Source organism: Rhamphochromis longiceps, linkage group LG15, assembly GCF_057381845.1.
Source record: "Rhamphochromis longiceps isolate RC_006_pf linkage group LG15, R_longiceps_female_GT1.1, whole genome shotgun sequence".
In the NCBI taxonomy this organism is placed as follows: domain Eukaryota; kingdom Metazoa; phylum Chordata; class Actinopteri; order Cichliformes; family Cichlidae; genus Rhamphochromis; species Rhamphochromis longiceps.
The window spans coordinates 20,708,526-20,732,137 of record NC_140571.1 but is presented as its reverse complement, the minus strand read 5'-3'; the positions used below and the strand labels follow the sequence as shown (position 1 = coordinate 20,732,137).

General features: G+C 37.6%; 1 protein-coding gene across 3 annotated transcripts in view; it reads right to left on the bottom strand.

Annotated features, from left to right (window-relative positions):
• The window catches only part of fam184ab (family with sequence similarity 184 member Ab), a 221,781-nt gene that overhangs the window by 147,486 nt on the left and 50,683 nt on the right, over window positions 1-23,612 (bottom strand). The window contains exon 1 of one of the 3 annotated variants that reach the window (XM_085382214.1): window positions 17,111-17,242. The exons of the other annotated variants lie outside the window; for them this stretch is intronic. The gene's annotated coding sequence lies outside the window, so the exon portion shown is untranslated. Of the gene's footprint in view, window positions 1-17,110; window positions 17,243-23,612 lie in introns of those variants that run through there. 3 annotated transcript variants of the gene reach the window in all.

Here is a 23,612-nt window from a genome sequence, read left to right as displayed (position 1 = left end):
AAGACTGCAATGCAAAGCTACTTAATGACATAACATCAAAAGATGTACATTTTTAGGGGTATAAAGAGATAATATTTAACTGTTCTGCTTTTGTCTCATACAGTTTTACAGAGAGAATTTTATAGAAACTGGATGCACCTGAAACTACAAAGGTAAATATTCATTGTCTTCATTGAGGTAATCCACTTGTTAAGCCCGACTTCATTAGTTACTTCTGGCTCTCAGAAGCCAACCAAACTGAGTAAGTCCATCAAAGTGTGGCTCACAAGTGTTTAATGTATAGCTTTAACCTCCTGAAGCTTTGCAATATTTGGAGTCCTGGACACAATACTAAGCTTAAAGACATGATGGAGAAGCTTAGGATGACAAAAGAATACTTCTGGGGGGCTCGTGTCTATTCAAAGACAGAGTAATAGCACTGCAGCAAGTTCAAATGACTTTGAGTGAAACTTCCACAGAAAATAAAAGTGAAAAGTCCATCAGGCTTTGCCAAATGAAACGGGGATTGTTAAGGCCAAGATTCAGCTGAAGTCTTTGAACTGGCAGGATGAAAGCTGCCAAAATAAACTCCCATAATAAAGCGGATTGTTAGTATTTGCAACAAAAGTATTAAATATCACCTACAGACCAAACAAACAAGACTTGGAACTGTTTGTGCCCAAAGCAGGAAGTGAAAAGGACAGCTTCTAAAATTTTGTACCGTTGTCATTGGATTCCCAACGACTCAGTGAGGGAAAGAACATAAAAGGGTAAAAAGATGCTGCTTCTTCTTGGAGTTTTAGCAACTTCAAAGGATCTAATGGCCACTAAGAAAAACTGCCAGCTATCCACACACACACCTAATCTCTCTTATCGGGTTTTTCCATCAGCTGACGAGACTTTGATGATAATGATGATGTCTAATGACCACCATTACACTACCTTAATGCAAGCCGGTAGTCATTTCCCACCTTGTAGCTTCAGAGCTTTGTCTTAGGAGTTCAGTTGGTGTGTAAGCACGTGAAGGAAAGCTTGAAATGTGTTGGGAAATGCACAAAAACAGAAAGAAATACAGTATATATTCCTCATTCTCTTCATTCTTTTCATTAAATGCCAATTTTCTATATAGAAGCGAGATTCCTCTTCCTAATGTTCAATGATATATTTTATATGTTTTATTTCTCATTTAAAAAAAGTTTAATCATTTTTATTTTTATTCTGGTAATACTGATTAAGACAATTAACAGCTTATAGATATAAATCACTGTTGACTGTTTATATAATATGATACATAGAAACATGGTCATGCAATATGTGTTAAAATTTAAAAACAGAACAATAGTGTAAATATAAAAACATCAAGGAGATTTAGAGGTGAAACCAAGTAAACTGCATTAACATGGTTACCACTTAATTCAAATTTCAAGCCTTTGTGCCAGGTGAAGCTAACGATCAACCTCGAAGTGTAAAAATATGAATGCACATTTTAATTAGTAATGTTAACTGCTTCATGCTTTAATTTCTGATTTTGAATTAAAGTTCAAAAATAACACAGTGCAGATATGAGCGACTGCATGTCGGTACCCATGTATTGATTTCTGCACACTTGGGAATAAGATCGTTAATGGTTTGGAAAAAGGTCAGTGGGTGGGATCTGGCATTTAATTGCTCCAATAACTATTGATGTGTCATTTCAGTGGCAGAAAGCCTTTTAGTCAGTGGGCTGCTGCAGAAGGTAGTCAGTTTAGTGGAAAAATGGGTTTTGCAAGCAATTAACTTCATTATTACTGCTGCATAACAAACTATAATTATTATGTTGATGGGAAGCCTGCTTTATTTTCTCTCTTTGTCCCCTGTCCAATCTCCCTCTGCCTGAGTCTTAATTCTTATGTCATCTTTTTTTAGTTAAGCTACAGAAATAGAGAGAAGAAGACATTTTTACTACTATTTAATAATACTTTTTTATTTATTTATAATGTTTAGTTATAATGTTCCACTTGTAGATCATCTTATGACACGTGACTCACTTACATTAGCTGATGAGGACCATCATATGCAACTGAAAACTGTAACTGGAGTTCATAATTTGCTGTATAATAAAAACAATGTCAAAGATCAAAAGTTAAACACAAAAACATGAGTATAAAAAAGTGATGCCATGCATGTGACACATGGTTATACATAGGAGACCAGTCAGAGAGAGAAGCAAATCCAGCAGGGACAGGACAAGAAGCAACATTTCTACAACCAAGCCAAAAAGTCATGCACAAAAGAGATCAGTTAGATAATGAGGCAGTACACAAGGAAGAATATGAGAAAGAGCAGGAGGTAAAAGACAAGATGGGCTACATGAAGCAAAACTAGAGGAACAGGAGGATCACAAGATGTAAAAACAATAGGGCAACATAAACATGAGGAAGAAACACAAGGAATCCCGGATGCAAATGAAGCAGGAATATAAAGCTGAAAAAACATACAAGAAAGCATAAGCAAAAAAATATGAGGCCATGATTACGAACTTGAAAACTTGTGCAAAAACAATCTGGCAAGTGGGAGGTGAAAGACAGACTGTATATTTATAGAGTGACTGATTAACTAAAAAACAGGTGATACAAAGCAAATAATCACAAAGGAAGGAAAGACACAAGGTTAAAGTGACAGTGTAAAAAGACAGAGTTAGAAAATAAAACAGGAAATGATGATGTGAGGCAGCTATTCTAACCACTGACCCAGCACCGTCTTGCTTGTGGTCAGTGAGTTGTGAAAGAACAAAGGTCTGAGTAGAGTATAATGTACAATCTCGTGGCGTTCCAATGTGATATCCGCTATAACGGCTTTAAATACTACTTGGCTAAGCAATATGTGATGAGACATGAGTGCCAAATCCTCCCGAGCTGCAGTGAGGAACATTGCTAGATAATTATCATTATCTTCCTGCACTCATTAGAATTTAATCTTAGTCAAAATGGAAATTTAATTTCTAATTTGGAATATAAGCCTGTGGCCGTATCATGCATTGGTTTACATTACTCCTATTTTTTTACTTATCTTGTAGAATTTTATGTCATCCATGCCATGTCACAGTTAACTCATTCACTGCCAGCCATTGGCAGTGAATGAGTTAAACCCATTGACTCATTCACTGCAATTGACGGCTATAGACGTCAATGGCAGTGAATGAGTTAACATGGTGCCTACAACCAGTGAACTAATTATTCCATTTGATTTATAGTTTGTGAAGGAGACTGTTAAAGCGATTAGGGGAAGTTGATCATTTTTTTCTGGAGGAAACAGTTTTTCATTAATTTAGAAAATTTCCTTAATAATGTCAGTGATAGAAGACCAGCATACAAACCCAATCCAAATCTCTTTAAGCAAGCTTGAGATCAGGCACAGGGGAAGCAGTCAATCGGGTAAACTAAGCAGGTGAGGAGCAGACAAGAGGCCAGAAATCCAAAAACAGTCCGAGAAAATGAACATGAAGAATATAAAGCAGCGAGTAGCTTGATCAGAATGAAAAGATGATCCGGTAGTTAACAAGATATAAAAATCAATATTTGCAGCTTAAAATTTGCAGAACGATAAGAAACCAGACTACTTACTCCTCCCATGCAGACTTCAGTTTGTGAGTCGTGCAAGTATATTTCAAAATTCATTTGTATTTTTTCACCTGTCTAGGAAAAACAGTGATCAACTTACAGGGACACTCTTGCTAGCTGCTATTTTAAAAGTTCAGAGCTGTTATTTATTGTCTTAAAAGTATATATATTTGGAAATGTGCATACTGCCCAAGTTAGAAGTTTTATTGAATTTCGGGGCGGTTGTCGAGTTTTGCTGGTGGATGTCAGGAGGCCAGAATGCAGCCTCAGGCATCTGTCGTTTTCTGCATTTACTTTTACTACATTTGTCTGGTTTGTTTTATTTTATTTAACTATTTTGCTGAATTGAATGTTATCATAGTCTTTGAATTTTATTGTACTTTTGTATGTTTTTTTCAGTCATTAAGCTTCTTTTTATCTTACATTTTTTTTAAATTATATTCCATTTAACTTTACATGTTTCTTTTTTATCATTTTCCCACATTGTGCTATTTTGTTTTGTCAACTTTTATTTACGTGTGTCGCAACTATATGTGTTTGAATTTCCAATCAATTAAAATGGAGCTAATACTGACACCGACAGGTGGTGACACTAGCAGGAGGAATTACAAAATAAAACAGGAAATGACTTGCAAATACAAATAATCAGTATGGTAGTGCTGGGGTTACTTCTCATAAAGACCATCTATTTTCAGATTGAATCCAACATTAGTATCAGCTTCCTCAAGTGCCACCTCACACTTCTACTGTGCGCTACATCGCAGCTTTTCCCCGCAACATCATCTGAAAGTTTCATATTTGCAAATGGGGGGGGGAAGGCACTGTGCCATCTCATTTCAGCTGCCTCAATATTATTCATTTTCTGGGAGAGAATTTACCGAAGCACGGAGAGAGAGATAGGAGGTCTAATTACTTTAATTATAATGTGCGGCTGTGATCTGCTAAACTGTAAGGTGCACCTTAATCCGCCAGCTAATTACGGGATGCTCTGTGGCAGCGTAAGCAGCGGCGCTGTTAAGATAGGTTTGAGCCGGTGAGTAAACTGCAAAATTTGGTCTTTATTTAATGCAGATTCTGTGATCTGTGGATCAACTTTGTTAGCATTTCACCAAATAAACACCATCTGATTTTAATTGAAGGATCCTGTCGTGACTTGTCTTTCTGGCGCTGGATAAGGGGGAGAAAATATTAAACGCGTGAAGCAGACTCACTGCAGACTGTACATATTTTCTGCTCCTTTTTTTGGGTAAGCTTTTAATGCACATGCTTTTTGTAGCTTGTCAACACTGTTAAATTAAAGAAGAGGCCACTCAGTGCAGTTTTTTCAGATTTTAACATTTGAATCCCTCCATATTTCTATCATACGAATAACACCAGAAAAAGAAAACACATCATGCTCGGGGACAATTCTTCAAAAATATAAAAGAACAGATGCATGGCCTAAAAGTCAACATCAAATACGTCTAAAAGAACGTGTGAAAGTGCCTCTTGCTTCTAAAAGATCGGTGACTGCTCAACAGTCAGTTGAGCTAAAATGTCAAAATGTACTTTAGTCATTTCTGGTTTTAATTAATAACTCGTTGATTTGAACATGATCCAAATTAGCTTAATATTCAGTTTCATTGTAAAGTACCTTTATTTCAAAAACTTGTAGTCTTAAATAATGCATTTGTTCTCATTGTTTTATACACACTTATTTACTCCCCTTGACATCTGTCTCTCTCTCTCTCTGTTCTGCAGGACCAGAGTAGCCAGTGACATTAAATGTTACCATTAAAGGACTGAATAGATGCCATCAATTCCCAAAACCAGCTTTTATTAGCTTAATTTGCAGTGATGCATGACTTAACGCACACATTTTAATTTAACAGAGAATCTGATTTACTGGGAATCATTAGCTGCATTTGGTTTTTAGAGCACCGTGTAATTCACCAAACAGACTCAGCGAGCAGAAAAATCAGCTTTACAATCATTTGAAGACTCTCCATGGGGGAATAGTTTGCGCATCACTTCTTTTGGAATACACACTTAATAAATCCTACTCCTAAAACAGAGTCACTGTTGCTCAGCAATACGCAAATGCATGCCTAAAGTAGCGCCAAACACTGGAGGGATGACATATATTTATCATAGATCTAAATCCAAAGTAAAATTTTGTTGGAAGCCAAGTATTTTTAGCTGGCATGAAAGCCAACTTTCTGCACTCTGACTTGATAATTAACCAGTTACTGTGGCAACTACTGCAAATACAGATGCGGCATAAAAGCGCGTGACAACTAGTGAGAGTTTGTTTATATGCGTTGTTACTGTGTTACAAGAACTAAACAGTACAGACTCATCTAATTGAACAATGAGCACCATCTGGATGCAATTAGTTTACTGTAAGCTCTGAGTGCGTTGTTCTTCTGGTTCTTTAACACAACACAAAGAAGGAGTAATGCAATCTGTTTCTGGTGCATAATACTTTCATTCATCTTAACCTTTTTATGGAAATTCAGGAAAAATGAATACAACAAAAAGTCAGATTGTAGCTCATTTCTTTGGCCTTTAACCCGTGAATACTCAGGCACACAAACATTGAGTAGGGGGGATGCTGGGCTTTCTTTCTCCGCTGGTTGGATGTGATGTGATTTCTATATTATTTGCATAAATAGTTTAGCTCTGACAGACACAGTGACCCCTGCTTGGATCACAGAATTAAAGATTAGAATACCTTCATATTTGGCCAATATGTTAACCTAAGAAGAAACTTTTTGGACTTACTAACAAGTTGTTTAATGAGCTAAGATTTCAAGGTATGGTATGGTTGTGGTTGCACCCTAAAAAAAAAACATACTAATGCTACAGTCACACTGGGAAAAACAGTGGTTGATGAATTGTTCCCTTCAAAATGGTTCCTTTGAAGACAGAGACCAGGTCTGTGATTAATCACAGTCTGTTACAGTCTTTCAAGCGTCTTTAGTGTTTCAAAAATGCATTGAAACTGTAATAAGACAGAATCATTCTGTTATCAGTTTGCACCGAATGGATTCAAATTGGCAATTATGTAAAATTGGTGATAGTATAACAATTAACTGTTATAAACCACCAAAAATATCAAATCTGTTGCTGACTAAATATGCAGAAATTGACATTAAATAAAAATTCACATTCACCCATCTTCCTACACTCAGAGTCTAACCAGAACCCCCTAGTTTTAAAATTAGAACTCATAAATTCCCCTGCAAATAATGATGATGTTTCTGCAGGACAGCAATTTAACTGTAAAATGACACAGTCCCTCAGAAACCTTCCATTGCAAACATTGGAACCAGTTGAGTTGAGTCCCCTGTTACAAAGACATATGTTCCAAACAATTAGCATTCATTAGTCCAGACTGACTGACTATTTGGATTATTTAGCTGCTTACAATACAAAGGTACTTCTCTTTTTTTGGGCTATTTTTCACTCCTCTACCTTTCCTTTTTTGGTGACAGTCTATTCCCACTTGTTTAAATGTTATCGACAAAGAAGCTATGTCTGGAGTCTGAGAGATTCGTTAGCTTGCTATGTTATCAAAACCACCCCCACACCACCAGTATATATATATATATCTCATCCTTGCAATGGGCTCAGCGTCTGCATCCAGATAAAATAATAGGCCATCTCTGTTTCCCACTATATGTTTGCATGCTGTATTATATGGAAAATAAAGCCACTGCACTCAGTGAGACTGAAATAAAGTCAATACCATGAATGCACTTCAATCTCAGAGGTTTAAGGCAAGCCTTACTAACAAAATACAGTGATTTTATGGCCCTTTAGATGTTTTTATTTTAAAACAAGAAGGAAAAGAGCAGCTTGATTTTAAAAAAACAACAACAACAACAATTCATTCAACACAAGGCGTGAGATTTATTTTTGCATTTTAGCATGAGTAAGCTCATGCTAAAACGAAAAGCAAATTAAGACCCTGCTGAGACATTGCTATAAATCAGCCAAAAAGACACCTTATGAGCATCACAGTACGGTATTGTGCACTGTCTTAAGCTACCCCTCAATTCTGTGTTTTGCTAAAATAATCGTAAATGTGGAGCAATTCATTGACATGTGTCCAAGCATTCATGAAAATACACTAAATAAAGCAAAAACAGAGTTCGAACAAACTCAGTATTTGGTGACCACCTTGATTCTTCAACATTAAATTCAAATCTTCAAATCTTGTCGCGTTCATTGTCAAAATGATCCACGCTGCTTCAATCAGTCATGGACTGACCCACTCCATGACTGGTAGTGTTTCATTGTTTGTTTTTCTTTCCAGATATGCTTTGGCTGCATTGCCAGTGCACTTGGGAATAATAATAATAATAATAATAATAATAATAATCAGCCCCAAACTATTGCAGAGCTTGCATTGAAAAAGCAGCCAATATCCAAAGAAAATCTCTGAAAGACCTTCAAAAAGCTAGACAGCTGTTGCTCAAGACAACTTCAAAAAATGACAAGGAAGTCTGACTTTCTGGAAGCAATATATAAAGAAATTAAGGATAGCTCAAGACTTTTGCACAGTTCTCTATACCAATTCAGACCGATTAAAAAGACACAGAAGCATAGTGTAGATGAACTGAGTGGGAGCCAAAAGAAGAACAAAAGCATTCAGAGAATGCAACTCCACCAGAAAGACAAGGGCTATACTAAAACTTGATAATTTTCAGTCAGTAATATTTTATAGATTATTTGTGGTTATTTCACCCTAATGACATTAGTAATACTGAAATCCCTAATAATGACATGAACATTGGGCTAACAATGAATCAAATGCTTAGCCAACCTAGGTCTTTACGTCCAACAAGGCCTGGTGTATTGTTCTGAAGTTTGAAGACGAACCTTAAAAAAAATTGTGAGTGAAAGAGGCTTTTACTGATTTTCACATTTGTTGTGACTTTGACCACGACACGATTTTCACCTAAATTAAATCAGATCGAGCTGTTATTGCTATCTACCATCATACAAAATGTGAAAATGATATAATATAAATGATATACATACTCGCTCACTTCAGAGGGAGAACAAAGGTGCGTTTTTAGTCTTCAGATCTCAGTAAAAGATTTGGGAAGCAGCCTGGGTGGCCCCATGTGTGTGTGTATGTGTGTGTGCATGTGTGTGTATTTGTTATAGAGCCCTGAGTTGATTACAGCCTATGCTCCACTCCTTTCATCTGTCCACAGGTCCTGGCAGTGTCAGGCTTTGACAACAGCTCTCTGCCCAGGTTTTATTTCTGAGGGGCTTCAATTCTCTCTTGTTCATTCTCACAAGTTTACAGTAGCTGGAAAAGCAATCAGCCTTATTTCTAATGTCTTCATTCACCCTTTGCTGTCACTGTAAGAGCCGAGGCAGCACCTGAAGAAAAGCTCTAGATGCACCAAGCCTGGTTTTCCACTAATTACCACATCTCTCCATTCACACCATTCACAGGAAGTCCCTAAACAGAGCTGTACTGCTGCACACAGAAACAGCAATTTTCCTTTGAATGTAGTGGTCCTGACCAAACTGTAACTACAATCCCTTTGTAATCGTAAAGCAGTATGGTGATAGAAAGTAGAGATGTGGAGGCTGACAAAGAGGAGTGAGTAATGCTGTGAGCTGTCACAGACCTGTGACTATGTCTGCCTTTTTAAACCTGACTCTGTTGTTTTCTTTATTTTAGCCATTCTTTAACCTTATTTTAGCTCATAAAACTCAAAACTTTTCACTCTTCTTAAACATTTTGTAGCTGCCATGCTGCAGAAACAGTAGTGCAAATATATACAAGAATATGGTAAAATGTCAGGTAAAATTGCAGTCATCCAAAAAACAACAGCTCTTCCCTGATGACAGATTTGCAAAGCTACTATCAGTATTTCTTTATTTCTACGTCCCTTTGCTGTTGTTGTCACTGGACTCCAAAGCAATTGAGATATTGCTCAAACCCACTGCTGCTGTAATCTGGCTGCAGTGGTCCAAAGAATCAAATCTGACAAACTGTAAGTTATTTGAAAGCTAAAAGCCTCACCTTAACAGCAAAACTGCTTTTTTCTATCTTTTTCATCATCTACAGGGAAACACACTGTGAACGTTTGACAAACAAAACATTCGTAAGTTTTTAGTTTTTAAATGAGAGTTATCACTTAAGATTTTATGCCTCTGCCAGCCAGCGTAGCTCAAATTTAAATTGCTCCAAACTAATGTAACATATATAGTGAAGACAATGAAAGAATTTTATACGTAATCAACTTGGCAGCTGACCAGATGTCAAGAATGATAACAATCTCTCCTTGTGTTTGTGAGTCAAGGCACTGACTAAAAGTCAGTGAATTTATGTGATGACAAGGCCTTCGTCATCAGTCAATCCCTCCACAATCCATGAGAATCATTATTCAATCCACATTATTTTTCATATTTTCATTAAACTTGCATAAGTTTATCACCTAATGGGTCTTGCCCGACACTGCGTTCAAGAAAAGCTCATATTTGTCATTTTACACGGGGCTTTTCCCTTTTTTCAAGAACTGCTTCTCCTCAGATTTTAGTAAAGTAAGGTTAACTTGTCTTGGATATGATTTCTAACTTTCTTTCTGTATTTTACATGTTACAATAACCTGTACAGTTTGATGGCTCATGAGCCAGTTGAGCTACTAAGTCACTAATGTTCTTGTAGATAATTATAATTAAATTTATAAATTATAAATAAAATGTAAAGGTTAAAAGCAAACAATCATTTTTATCATCATATGTCACTTCCAAAATGCAACAGTGGCATGACTTTGATGCAGTGTATGCAATAACACTTCAGAATAGATCAGATATTTTGATCAATTACCTCTGAGAAATCATGAAAGTAGTTTGTTGTCTATAATTTAAAAGTTAATGTGTATGTTATATATATATATGTGGGTTATATAATTTATATACTCACAAACTTGTGGCATGTTTTCATCTCTATGAAGCTTCTTAAATTGCTTACCATCAGCATAACTGTCATTAAGACAGAAAAAACACCTCCACATGTAGAAACAGCATCAAACAGATGAACCACAAAGCTGATGGCCTGCAGCCAAAAACACACCAGCTTGGGCAACTTGATTATTCCTGTTCTTATTTTCCATCCCGTTATCAGTCTATCTGCTGTGCTGGCTCCCTCCCATCTCGTGCTTTTCCCGATAAAACAGGCTGGATTGACACAGAGCTCACTTCAAACTTGAAAACTAAAAGGCTGCTCTGGTTAACAAACCGTCTAAGACATTTTAAATTGATGTTAATGAATTGTAATAGCAACAAAAATCACCCCGTGCATTGGATGACCAAAACGGGAGCAGACAAGCATGAGCCAGCAGTATACGGTGGCACAGCAGGTTAGCTGACAGCCTTTATCAGGGCTGATTAATGCATGGGGAACAGGGATGAATGGGGACACTAACATTCTCATGAATTTACTGTTTCTCTTTTGAGCTCATATCAAACTCCTTCCCTCCTCATCCTGCTTCTGCCTCCAAAAAAGGCGCAGAATGGGATGGGTGGGAACAGAGGATTAAATAAATGCAGAGAGTTTATCATTTATCCCTCCATCCATCCACTCCTCTCTCCCCGCTGTTACCCACAGGCTCTGAGGAAAACACGTTGATCTGATTATGTTTGTGAACGTGTGTGTGTTTCAGGAGGACATGTGTGTATTTGAATCCCAGACTACACACTCCTATGCTGAGGTGTAGTGAAAGCTTAAATAACACACAAAGGCAGCGTGTCGGACTGTTGAAATTAGTTTTTTTTATGTGCACTGAGGATTTGATGAAGGCTGTTAAAGGAATGAAGGAATAGTTAATCATTTCTCCCACAAAATGTGGGCGACTGCTTTGTGGCAGTGACATAGATGCATGGACATCAACTCAGACTGTTTGTCCTGCTGTCAGTAATCTCCTAGCAGACATGCACGATGTCACAGAAAAATAACCAGCAGCACACAACACTCAATACAAGACAATTCAAAAGCACTGCTGTATTCAAAATATATATTAAACTGGGCTTTTGCAAATTAAGTGCAGGCATTTTTTGTCCAAGTGACCAAGCGGGGTAATTTCTATGTGATGTTGTGATAATTTTTCTCATAAAAATGTATCCGAAATCTGTTAAATGTGTGTTACCAGGCCAGTGGGTGACCCCTGGCAGCCTCCGGTCATTAGCAGATTGCTGTGGTTGCCTGTAGTTTGCATGGAAGACACCAACTTCAGTGAAGTGGTAGCGGCAATCATTGACACGGGCAGAGAGTTGCCAAATGTATCACGGCAACAAACATGTTTTGCAAATGTTCATCCCCTATTGAAAATCATAATTAATGAAATTATAATATTTTACAAAATCTGTCATAATTACAGAAAACAGTATAGGTGATCAATACTTATACTACTGTACAAAATGTAATGTGGTCAAAAACGACCGGATTTGGTCAGTTTAGTGGCTAAAACAGCACAATCCTCAGTTTCAGTTTCAGTTGTGGGATTTTATGTTTCTTGTCAGTCTTTTCATATTTAGTCTCAGATGTTTTGCTGCAAAAAAACACCCCGTTTCAAGTCCTCTGTGTGGTTTAATCACTAAGGTAAAAACCGGGGAGGAGGAGGACGGAAGAGACGAAGAGGCAGGATTAATCTAGTGGCAACAAGCAGCTTCGATATTGTGTTCAGCGTGTGAGTGTGTGTGCGTATGTGTGTGTGTTTCTTGATCTCATAAAATGTCCATGTGAGAGCAAAGAGCCAAATAAATATAGAAAGAGAATGAACAGAAGGATTTTAGCTGGCGCTCTTCTGTTTATGTCACAGGTTGAACCTCTCAAAACGCGTGTGTGTGTGTGTGTGTGTGTGTGTGTGTGTGTGTGTGTCTGTGTCAATGAACCATCTTGCATATGCACTGGTCTCTGAGAAAATGAGAGTCAGGCCCACTTTCGCTTCATTTACGCCTTCTTGACCACCGCTGACCTCCATCAGCCATCACATCAAAGATCTCTTCATGCACTAAGAAGCATGAAGTGATGGCCTATGTAGGTACAGTACTTTTCCCAGAGACATTATAGGAGAGAGACACAGCATTCAAAGGTAGACTTTGCTACTCCTATCCTTCATGTTCTGTTGGCTGAGCACCTTGACTGGATTTTCAATCAGAATCCAAGCTGCACAAAAGCAGATGGACGGTCTTACTGGTCTCTGTACAACTCTGAGAACTTGCCAAGAAGCCAAGATGCCATGCAGCACTGCTTATCCAGCCTGAAGATCAACATCAGGGATTTATAAGAGGATTTCGGGCTTTCCAGACCAGATTCTTTGTTAACTTTTGTTAAATTCTTACAAAGAAAAGGGTGTTTCTCTTTAAGAGCATGCTGTCATGTTATTACAGTTTATTAACAGGGATTGTATGTCTTATGAAGAGTTAGATGTAAGATTTTTAAAGACTTTTTTTAAAGCCACTCAGAATTCAATTTAAGACTAACTTAACACCAACCAAAATGAATAAAGAAAATATATCTATTCAACAACAGGAAATCGACAATGCTCTGCTGGCTTAATAACTACAGATATCCAGCTGCACATCTGCATCTGTTGGTACGCTGCACAGCAGTGGAGCAGACAGTGGTGCGGAGGACTGTTGCTTCACAGCAAGAAGGTCTGGGCTGAGTTGTTTCTGTGGGGTTTCTGTTCTGTTCTCCCCTTGTCTCGCTGGGTACTCTGGTTTTCTTCTAAAGTCATGGTGATTTTAAACTGACCATAGGTCTGAATTGTTGTCTGTGTCACTCTGTTTTAGCCCTGTGACCCGGTGACGAGTCCAGGGTGCACCGCCCCTCTGGCCTAAGACATTTGAACTGGAAAAGTGGGATAAAATGGATAGATCTCTTTGGTCCTCTCCCGAATACTTACTGTAAAAACATTTAATTTCTGCATGTTTTTTCTGGACAATAAGACATTATGAATGCAAGACAAGACATTATGAATGCTACTAATTACTACTTTTGTGTTATTTGATCAACGGCAGGAGTAACACAACTTGAAGCAAAACCATTAATACTTCTGTAGAGGCAGCTGGATGTCAGACCAATCAGTAAACAATGGGGCTTGCTTTAGATGATGACAATAAGAAGCAGTGCAAGTTTTTTTTTTTTTTAATTTAGTTTTTTTGTTTGTTTGCTTTAACTTAATCTGAGTGCTGTGTTTGGTTTGCAGCCCTGACTCATTAAAGGCTGAGCCAGATGCTAACAAAGTAAATTTGTAACATTAAAGTAACATGCACTGAAATTAAATGACAGGCAAATGAAAAGAAAAAGAAGCAACAAGCAATTGGCATCAACAATAAAGAACAAAAAAAAAAACCCTAACTAAACCTACGCTCCCTGCATAAAGCCTGTTTATCTTTAAAGATAAGCTTTTGTGTGCCATCCAGATAAAACTGTCATCACAATATGCAGTATTGTTAATAATAAGCTAATAAGCTGTGAAAAGTTGACAACATAAATGATTAACTGACAGCAAGCGGGACATGGTTACATAATCTACATCAGCATTCAACACCAGGACATAAAACGTGCCAGATATCTGTCAATATGAGGTTTATGGATTGAGACGTATTAATTCTAGGGTTGGGCCTTTGAACAATGCGTGAAAGACATTATGATTCGCAAATGATGGATTTATTATTTTATTGTATTGATGTAATGCACTGAATCACTGTATCTATAGCTTAGTCTATAGTCTGTGGTAGAGCAGGGCGATATGGCCAAAAATATTTATCACGATATATATTTGAAAATTTGCGATATAATTGATGCGAGACAAAATACAACTCCACAACATTACTAGCGCAAAAAGACAACCTTCCATTTATTTTCACTTAAACAAGAAGCTGGTTTTTATGTACATTAAAGCTTTATAAAAATGTAACAGTGCAAATGCAAATTCCTTGCTGAAAGTTTAACCAAAAGGCATTTCCAGTAGAAATGGGCTGACATATCCTGAGCATAACCATGTATAATATCCACTGAAGTTAAAAAGAGGTGCTTTGCAACATTAAACTGCAGTGTGCAGTACGCATTTTTCGGACCATAAGGTGCACGGGATTATAAGGCACATTAAGCGAAACAAAGCAGTCAGATAAATCAAACTTTATTAAACTCATTCTTCTTGCTTCCTCCACTTCTGTACCATTGATTCATTAATGTTGAATTCTCTGGCAGCTGCTCTATTCCCATGTTGTTGCAGTATATTAATGACTAACCTCGTATTGTGGATGGATTATCTCAGTTGTTCTCCTGACTGAAGTTTGGTCCGTTTACAGTATCCTGCCATGCGATTGCATTTGTCTCTAACCATGAAGAACCTTCACGTTAACTTTTATAAGTGGAAAAGTGTTAGTGTTCGTCCTCCAGCTTCACTGTTTATGTTATGCTAACATAGCTGTGTCGTTAGCGATCACGTAGCACATCATTATATACCAGCTAGCCCAACTTCAGTAACCCTACAAACGTCAATGCTGTTTAGTTTCCTGTCTTCATTTATGTTGGAAGTGATAGCAGAGCTGTACGTTTGAATTTTTTTCAGAAATCTCTCCGTCAGAACATGCTATATCATGCTTAGGTAACTAGCGAAACTAGCGAGCTAACTTCCGCTAGCTTCCTGCTAACTTCTAACTCCGTTAAATGTAATAACTTTTGTTTTCATGGATGCCTGGAAGTTAAACTTTATAGTTACACCTGGTAAAGCAGCAATGCTGATCGTTTTATTAAAGATGAAAGAATTTAGACAGTTTTTAACTCTAAGTGATGCTGCAGTGTTGTTTGACCTGAAGAATTCAGAGTTTAGGACCCAGATTACTCCCAGATTTAAGAGCATCTTAGTCCGACAAATACGACAATAACGACGGCCGCTTGCATGTTCTGCAAAAAAATGTGCTTTGTCGTGTATCTGACGGACAAACACCAAACCAGTTCCACATCACTGAAGTTGCACCATTTTTACAAACCAATTCTGGTTCATCTGTTTCACTCAACAATCGGCCATGTGCGTATGAAAACAAAGGCACTGCGCATGCGCGTTTTACTCCCATTCTATCGCGATATTTCATTTTCCTATCGTTGCCTAACATTATACCGGTATTACCGTGAACGGTATAATATGGCCCAGCCCTAGTCTGTGGCTCATATTTTAAATCCAGCCCTCACAGGGCAACTGATTTTGGTTTCCACTGACTGTTTTTAATGTATGTCAGTAAAGATTTTTAAGTTGACTATTCGTTGACTGTATCTTGGCATCACATTAATGACGCGCAAATACCTACATACAGATGTATTGACAAAAGATCCGTAAAACACAATGCCTCTGGCCATGGTTATTTCCCAGCCTGGAAGCATGGACATAATTACTTATAGCCGTAGGTGATATTTGTGAATGTGGCAGGTAAAAGATGTGGTCAGCATGTCTAAACCTTTTTGCACTTTGCAAACAAAAAGAGGTGCTCACTACATAACTAAAGTAAGGTTGAAAATTCCCAACAGACTCCGAAGAAAAAAGAATATCTAGCTAGATCTGGATTAGTTTCCTATACCTCCTCGACGATGTCTCACAGGTTTTGTTATTTAAATATTATAGCAAGTGTTTGTAAAAAGAATGCAAAATGCCCATCTCTGACTTTAAGTAGCCTTTCAGAAACTCCAGGATTCAGATCCAGATCCTAAAATAATCCCTACTAAGTTGACCCAAGCTGACCTTGGGCAATTTGTCACGGAAATCCATCCACGACCACCCTGACACAAGTACAGGAAAGCAACGGGCTGGAAACAAACACACCAGCTGAACAAACTCCACTGAGAGAGAATTTTGAATCTCTTACTTGCTACTGTCCTGACCTTGTTCTCCTTGACACGAGTTGACTTTCACAGTATTTTTAAAGCTTTTAGACAAATAACTCACACACACTACTTTTAGAATTCCAAATGTGCCTTTAACTACTTCTATTTTTAGCAGAAAAGAAGTATATAAGCATTAGTAAAAAATAACATGTATATTAACTTTACATGGTCCAGTGAAACCCTCAACATTGCACGCTTCTCTGTATGTGGAGTCAGAAAACTACCTACAGCATAATTATATAAGAAATAAAATGTATGTTTCAGTACTGTTTTATTAGCCCCTATATTATGATGCCAAGCAGAAGGAATGTGAAGTGTTGGTAAGAATAAATAAAGAATAAATAAACTCCGTCAAAGCGGTTCACTTTACTGGTCTCATTGCTCTGCTGTGCCAATCATTAGACAAGAAAAGAAAATCATACTGTTGCTGGGATCAGTGAAACACCCACCTGTTTCACACCTGTTTGGAATAACTAACTCTCAGATTACGCGCTGGGCGAAAGGTCTTAAACTGGACCTCAGGAGTGGAAATATTACAGTATGTGTGTGATTAGTGACATAAAACACATTGCATTGCATTTTTAGACACATTTTTTTAATCTACTTATAGCTTTAAGACAACGAGACGGCCTACCTGAAGGAGATTAGGAATCTGGAGAACTGGTGCCAGAGGAACAACCTCCTTCTAAACGTCAGTAAGACAAAGGAGCTGATAGTGGACTTCAGCACTAAGCAGGAGAGGAACTACCAGACCCCCGTCATCAACGAGTGCCCAGTGGAGAGAGTGGACAGCTTCAAATACCTCGGAGTTCACATCACGCAGGACCTGTCATGGTCCTGTCACATCAACACCGTGGTGAAAAAGGCCCGACAGCGTCTCTACCACCTCAGACGCTTGAGAGACTTCCAACTGCCCTCCAAGGTGCTCAGGAACTTTTACTCATGCACCATAGAGAGCATCCTGGCGGGAAACATCTTAACCTGGTTCGGGAACAGCACCATGCAGGACAGACGAGCTCTACAGAGGGTTGTGCGGTCAGCTGAGCGCACCATCCGCTCCGAGCTCCCTGACCTGCACTCAATCTACAGCAGGCGGTGCTGGACCAAGGCCAGGAAGATGGTGAAGGACCTCAGCCATCCCAACAACAGACTGTTCTCTCTGTTGAGGTCAGGAAAGCGATTCCGCTCCCTGAAGACCAACACAGAGAGACTGAGGAGGAGCTTCTTCCCGCAGGCGATACGGTCTCTCAATCACACCACCACACAGTACTGACCCACACATACAGTTCTTACACACACACTGGACTTTCTGGACTTTGGTTTTGCACAACACTGGTCACTATATTCTTCATTTCCGGTTAATACTTGTACAGCTGCTGTTATTGTGTATATATTTATTTATATTTAGATTTCTTCATACATTCTTATATAGTTCTATATTGTGTATTGTGTATTTTGTTGTACAGTTATTTTATTTTCAACTTTAATTTATATATTTATCTTTATCTTATTCTTCCCAGTTAAATTTACCCTTCATTCTAATTTGTGTTGTACAGTTATTTCATTTTTAACCTTAATTTATATTCTATTCCTTCCTAGTTAAATTTACCCTTTTTAATTTTTCATATTTATTTCCTATCTTATTCATAGCCTTTTCCTTTTTTTGTTTTCTTTAGGTCACAAGCAGTTGTCCAAGCATTTCACTACATATCGTACTGTGTATGACTGTGTACGTGACAAATAAAATTTGAATTTGAATTTAAGCTAGAGTAGTAGTAAGGAGAGGTATCAGGGCCAAACTACACATTCAAAAAAACCAATGACATTATTATCTTGACTGAAAAAGATCGTAGATACTCAGAATTTCTTTTTGAGGCTCAGCAATGAGCTGCCTACTCATTGCTCACACACCGGCAGAAATATGGATCTTATTTTTTAAACTGCTGCCCTTCAACAAGTAAAGGATAAATAGAAAAAATAAATAAAAATACTTTTAAGGATCCACAAAGCACATATTTGACGCAGGCAGTATTTAACTTTTATTTTTTTATTTTTTTAAATGTGCTTACCTATGCTACTTCTCGCTGCAGATAATAACCTGAGCACTGTGGGAGCCTCTAAATACAAAACTGAATCCAAACAGGGTGCTGAGACAAGATCAATGTAATAGTTTTCTAGAAAATAATCAGATGACTGTTCAGATAATTGATAATAAAAAACTGAATGCATGCTTTTGAATGCTGCAATTTTATTATTTGCATTAAATGTGAATCTAAGTGGGGAAAAAAGAAGAAAAACATGGTCAATGCATTTTAATGACCGTCAGTATAAAAATATGTAAGATTTGTGAGATGTAAAGATTCTCAATTGTCATAAAACAGCTCATTTATGAACACCTATTGTCCCTTGGAAGGTCACACAAAACTGTTAAATATGCAAGTGTCAAGAGTCAAGAAATGCACAATAAGTTAAATGCAGAGTTAAAACTGATAACAGATCTGGTTTGGCATAATTTAAATAATGTTCAGGGAAAACAGTGGGATATGTAGAGTGTTCCTTCATTAAAGCCGGTAAGCTAATCCAACACAGTACATACGGCGCATGCACAGTGATTAAACAGAGGTAATGTGAGCCCTTTTGCACGATTTAAAGCCTTTTACTGAGACACATTGTCACGCTGAGTGCTGCTGACAGCTGGTCTGCTGCTTGGCAGCCAATCTAGTTTGTAGATGCCCAGTTTACCGCTGAAATATTGATCCTAAGCAGACAGGTGAGTGTTACTGTGTCTGAGGCGACTGTAGGTCCCGGCTAAAAATACGTTGTGACTAAGGTGTCCTGGTGGCTCAGTTGGCACATGAGCTTTTGAAAAAATAGTTTTAGTCTTTCTGGCTCTTTAAGCAGCCCAGCGGGAGAGGTGCCACAGTCTATTTGAAAGGAAAAAAATGTCACTACTGCAAAGCCTGAACTCCCACACATAATTATAAGTTAATAATTATCAGTCCAAATAAACCATCTGTGTTAGTGACAAAATTGTTTAATTAGTTTATTTATTATTTCCTGGCTTCCCATGTCCTTCAAATTCAGAAAATGATATTGAAACATCACTAGAAATGTATGGATTGTCTTTTTTTTTTTTTTTTAGAGGATAAAGCAGATATTTTAGGTTTTTAGTTAAATTATCTCAATAACTATTGCATGGATTTTAATTAAATCTGGGAGAAAAACACAAAACCCACACAAACCATTAATTCAGCATGATAACAATCACAAGAATTTGTCTCTGGTGGGTTAGATTTTTCACCTGTGAAATATCTTTCACTGACATTTTATCTCAGTAACGGATCATTCTGGATGGTAAGTAATGTAGTTGGGTATTCTTGTAAACCACCGTCATGTGCTGCAGTGTTGTGCTTGAATGAGCTAAAAAGAATATGCTCACTGAACACAGTGAATGGAGTGAATGCGAGAATGTAGCTGGGGTGCTGTAAAGTGCTCACTGCGTGAGAGCCACTGTAAACAACAACACAGCTTGTTGGCATGGTTAAGGAAGAATTAGAAGATACAGCTAACAGTAGCATCTCTGAGGCCAGTTCACATTTTAAAAAATAAATGGATTCAGACATTTTATGCAAAACTCTGCAAGTTGGGTTTGAACAAAAAGGTCAGATTAGCCAAATCTGGAACTTAACTTCCAGCTTTCGTCCAGTCTTGGGAAATATCAACGAGGGATTGATGGTGAGAAGAAATCCTAACTACAGAGGCAAAACAATGAATTCCCACCAGGCTCCATCACCTTCATAAACAGATCTGTTTTGAGATGGCCTTTTCAGTGCTATGTCACTGCTGAAACGGTAAAAATCTGCATTCTTTTGTTGGTTTGATTGCACAGTAGAACTGTGGTAACAATGACTGGGACTGTGTGGAAATGTAAGTCAGCTCAACTCAAATTTATTTATATAGCAACCAAAGTGCTGTAAAACAGTTACAATAGATTAAAACTAATTAAAAAATGGAATAAATAAGAAATAAGTGAAATACATGTTAGTAGGTACAGAGTTGGCTGCAAAAGGCAATGGAGATATTATGGTTTTAAACGACTCAATGGCGGGAGCAGATTTGACTGTGAGTGGACTGCTGCTCCACAATCAGGGGCAAACACAGAACACCTGCTCTGCTCTGAGTTTAAATCTAGAGTGGGGGACAGTCTGAAGCACTCGATCAAGAGGCAAACCATGAAGGTTTCAAGATCATCCTGTTTGTAGACAAACAGGATGATCTTGAAATCTATTCTAAACCTTATTGGCAACTGATGGATGGAAGCTAAAACAGGTTTATTTAGATCTCTTTTTCTGTGGGGAGTCTAGCACCAGCATTTTTTTTTTTCCAACATTATGTTTATTAAAGTTTTACATATATACATATATAAAGTACATACACAAACAAATTTACACAATAAACGAAACACAAGGTACATTCAATGAAAGCACTTGAGTCCATGAGACCTCTGACAGATTTTAAAGAATAATTTTCAGATTGCAGCATATGGTTGTGGTCCTGTACAGGGAATAGATAGGCTGTCCCTGTCTCACACAGTAAACCAGATAGATCTTTATTCCCAATATACTGGATGTAGCGCCCCCAAATTTTCTGGAAAATTTCTTGTTTATCTTTTAGAGTATATGTAATTTTCTCTAATGGTAAACATAAAGACAATTCTTTGAACCAATGTGAAATACTTGGTTTGCCAAGACTCCCCCACGTTAGAGCTATCACTCTCTTTGCTTGTAGTATTCCCATGTTTATGAAGATTTTTTCAAAATGATCTATGTTACACCCTACAGGATATAATCCCAGTAGGAAAAGTTTGGGATCCATCACAAGTTTAATTGACAAAATCTCCTTTATCATTGCTCCAACCTCTTCCCAAAACTCCTTTATTTTTGGACATGACCATAAACAGTGGAGCAATGTGCCCTTATCTTCTTCACATCTATTACAGATATCAGGAATCTGCATATTAAATTTGTTAAGTTTTTCTGGTGTTATGTACACTCATCAACCAATTAAACTGTAGCAATTTTAGACGTGTGTTCCCTGTCTGTGTTTGGGCTAGCTTACATGCTCTACTCCATTGTTCCACTGTCAAGTCCTCCTGTAAGTCATACCTCCAAGCTTCAAGCTTAGCAGCAGATGAATCAGGAGAGGATGTCATCATCAAGTTATATAATTCAGATATCATCCCTCTACCACTGGGGTTTTTGGTTAGGATTTTCTCTAATGTGGACAGCGGGGGAATATGTGTAAAATCATTATGATAAGACCTGATAAAACTCCTAAACTGTAGGTATTTGAAAAAGTGCTTTCGGGGAATATTAAATTTAGAGATTAGTTGTTCAAAACGTAAAAGTCTTCCATCACCCCCGAAAGCATCCTTCACCAGTCCCAGCCCCGAGTCTGCCCACATTTTAAAACCACCGTCCGCCCTACCCGGGGCAAAATAATTGTTGCCCCAAATCGGGCTAAAAACGGAGAGGGGAGATTTTACGTTTAAATATCTTTGAGTGACATGTAAGATATAAATCATGTTTTTAACTATAGGATTAAGCGTAATGTCTTTGAGTTTATTATATTTATCAGAATATACATATGTAGGAAGTGGAAGCCTAAGAGAGAGAGACTCAATAGTTCTCAATGCGGGGGGCTTTTCTGCAACATACTAGAACATTATAGTTCTTAACTGGGCTGCCCAGTAATACCAAACCATGTTAGGACATTGCAGCCCTCCTGCATCAAAGGGCAAGTACAAAAGTGATAAGCTTGTTATTCCATAAAAACTGATTAAACAGTTTTCTTATTTTAAGGAAAAAGTCTGAGGGGGGTGGCAAGGGGATATTCTGAAACAGATACAGAAGCTTAGGGAGCACGTTCATCTTTAGCATATTTATTCTACCAATCAGTGAAATTTGGAGACTCGACTATCTCTCCACTGATTTGGATATGTCAGTCATAATTGGACTATAATTATGGTTCACCACCTCTTCCAATTTCGGGACAATCTGAATACCTAGATAAGTAAACTGATTCACATTTCTAAAATGGCAGGTGTATTTAGGTGGATTCATACTTTCTTCTGAGTTCAAAAGCATTATAGAAGATTTTGATTTATTGATTTTATAACCAGAAATATGTCCAAATTTTCCAATTAGGTCTAAAATGGCTGGAATAGATTTTCCCAGATTTTTAAGAAAGAGGATCACATCGTCAGCATAAAGAGCTATTCGATGGTCGAGCCCTCCGATCTCTATACCCGTGATCACACAGTGTTCTCTTACAGCAATAGCAAGTGGTTCAATTGCAATTACAAATAAAAGGGGGGATAGGGGGCAACCTTGTCTACAACATCTTCCAATCTCAACTGGTTTTGAGATAACAAGCACCAGCATTTTTGACAAGCTGGAGACAGGATAGAGAAAACTGACTGAAACTGTTGCGCTGTTGCGCTGTAAGAACTTGTAAGAAAGTAAGTAAGAACTTGCTTACTTTACAAACTTACTGTAAAGTAAGCAAGTTCTTAATGTGCTCAAGGGATATCATAATGCTATCCAGCCTACACCTAGCTTTACCTTTGCCAGTGATAAGCAATGATCACTGGGGCTGCTTGGGTGGTGGGAGGAGGGTTTTACTACAAAGAAATTAATGTGAACGGAACCTTAAGCTAGAAATGAACATCTACAGTGTACATATGGCTAAAAGGAATTAATTATTAATATGACAACTAACTGAAGGCATGTTAACCCTTTAAGACCTACCATAGAACCAAGTCCGCCAGAGCTTATATTATATTTTTACATGCTGTAGTGCCATTTTTGGGAGCATTTCAAGTTGCTATACATCAATACAACCGTTATAGCCCAAATTTTAATAATATGCATGCATTAAGTGGCATAGTAATTACATAAATTCCAAAAAGTGCAATAAACTACAAAAAAATTGAAAATCGTTTTTGTTTTTTTTAACATATATTTCTAGTTAGAGAAATTTAATAGGCTTATCCCTCAAAACTGTAAATACAAAAAAGTTGCACAAAATAGTTTCCCACCACAGGAAATTTATTTTGAGTGTCTTCATAGTTTTAT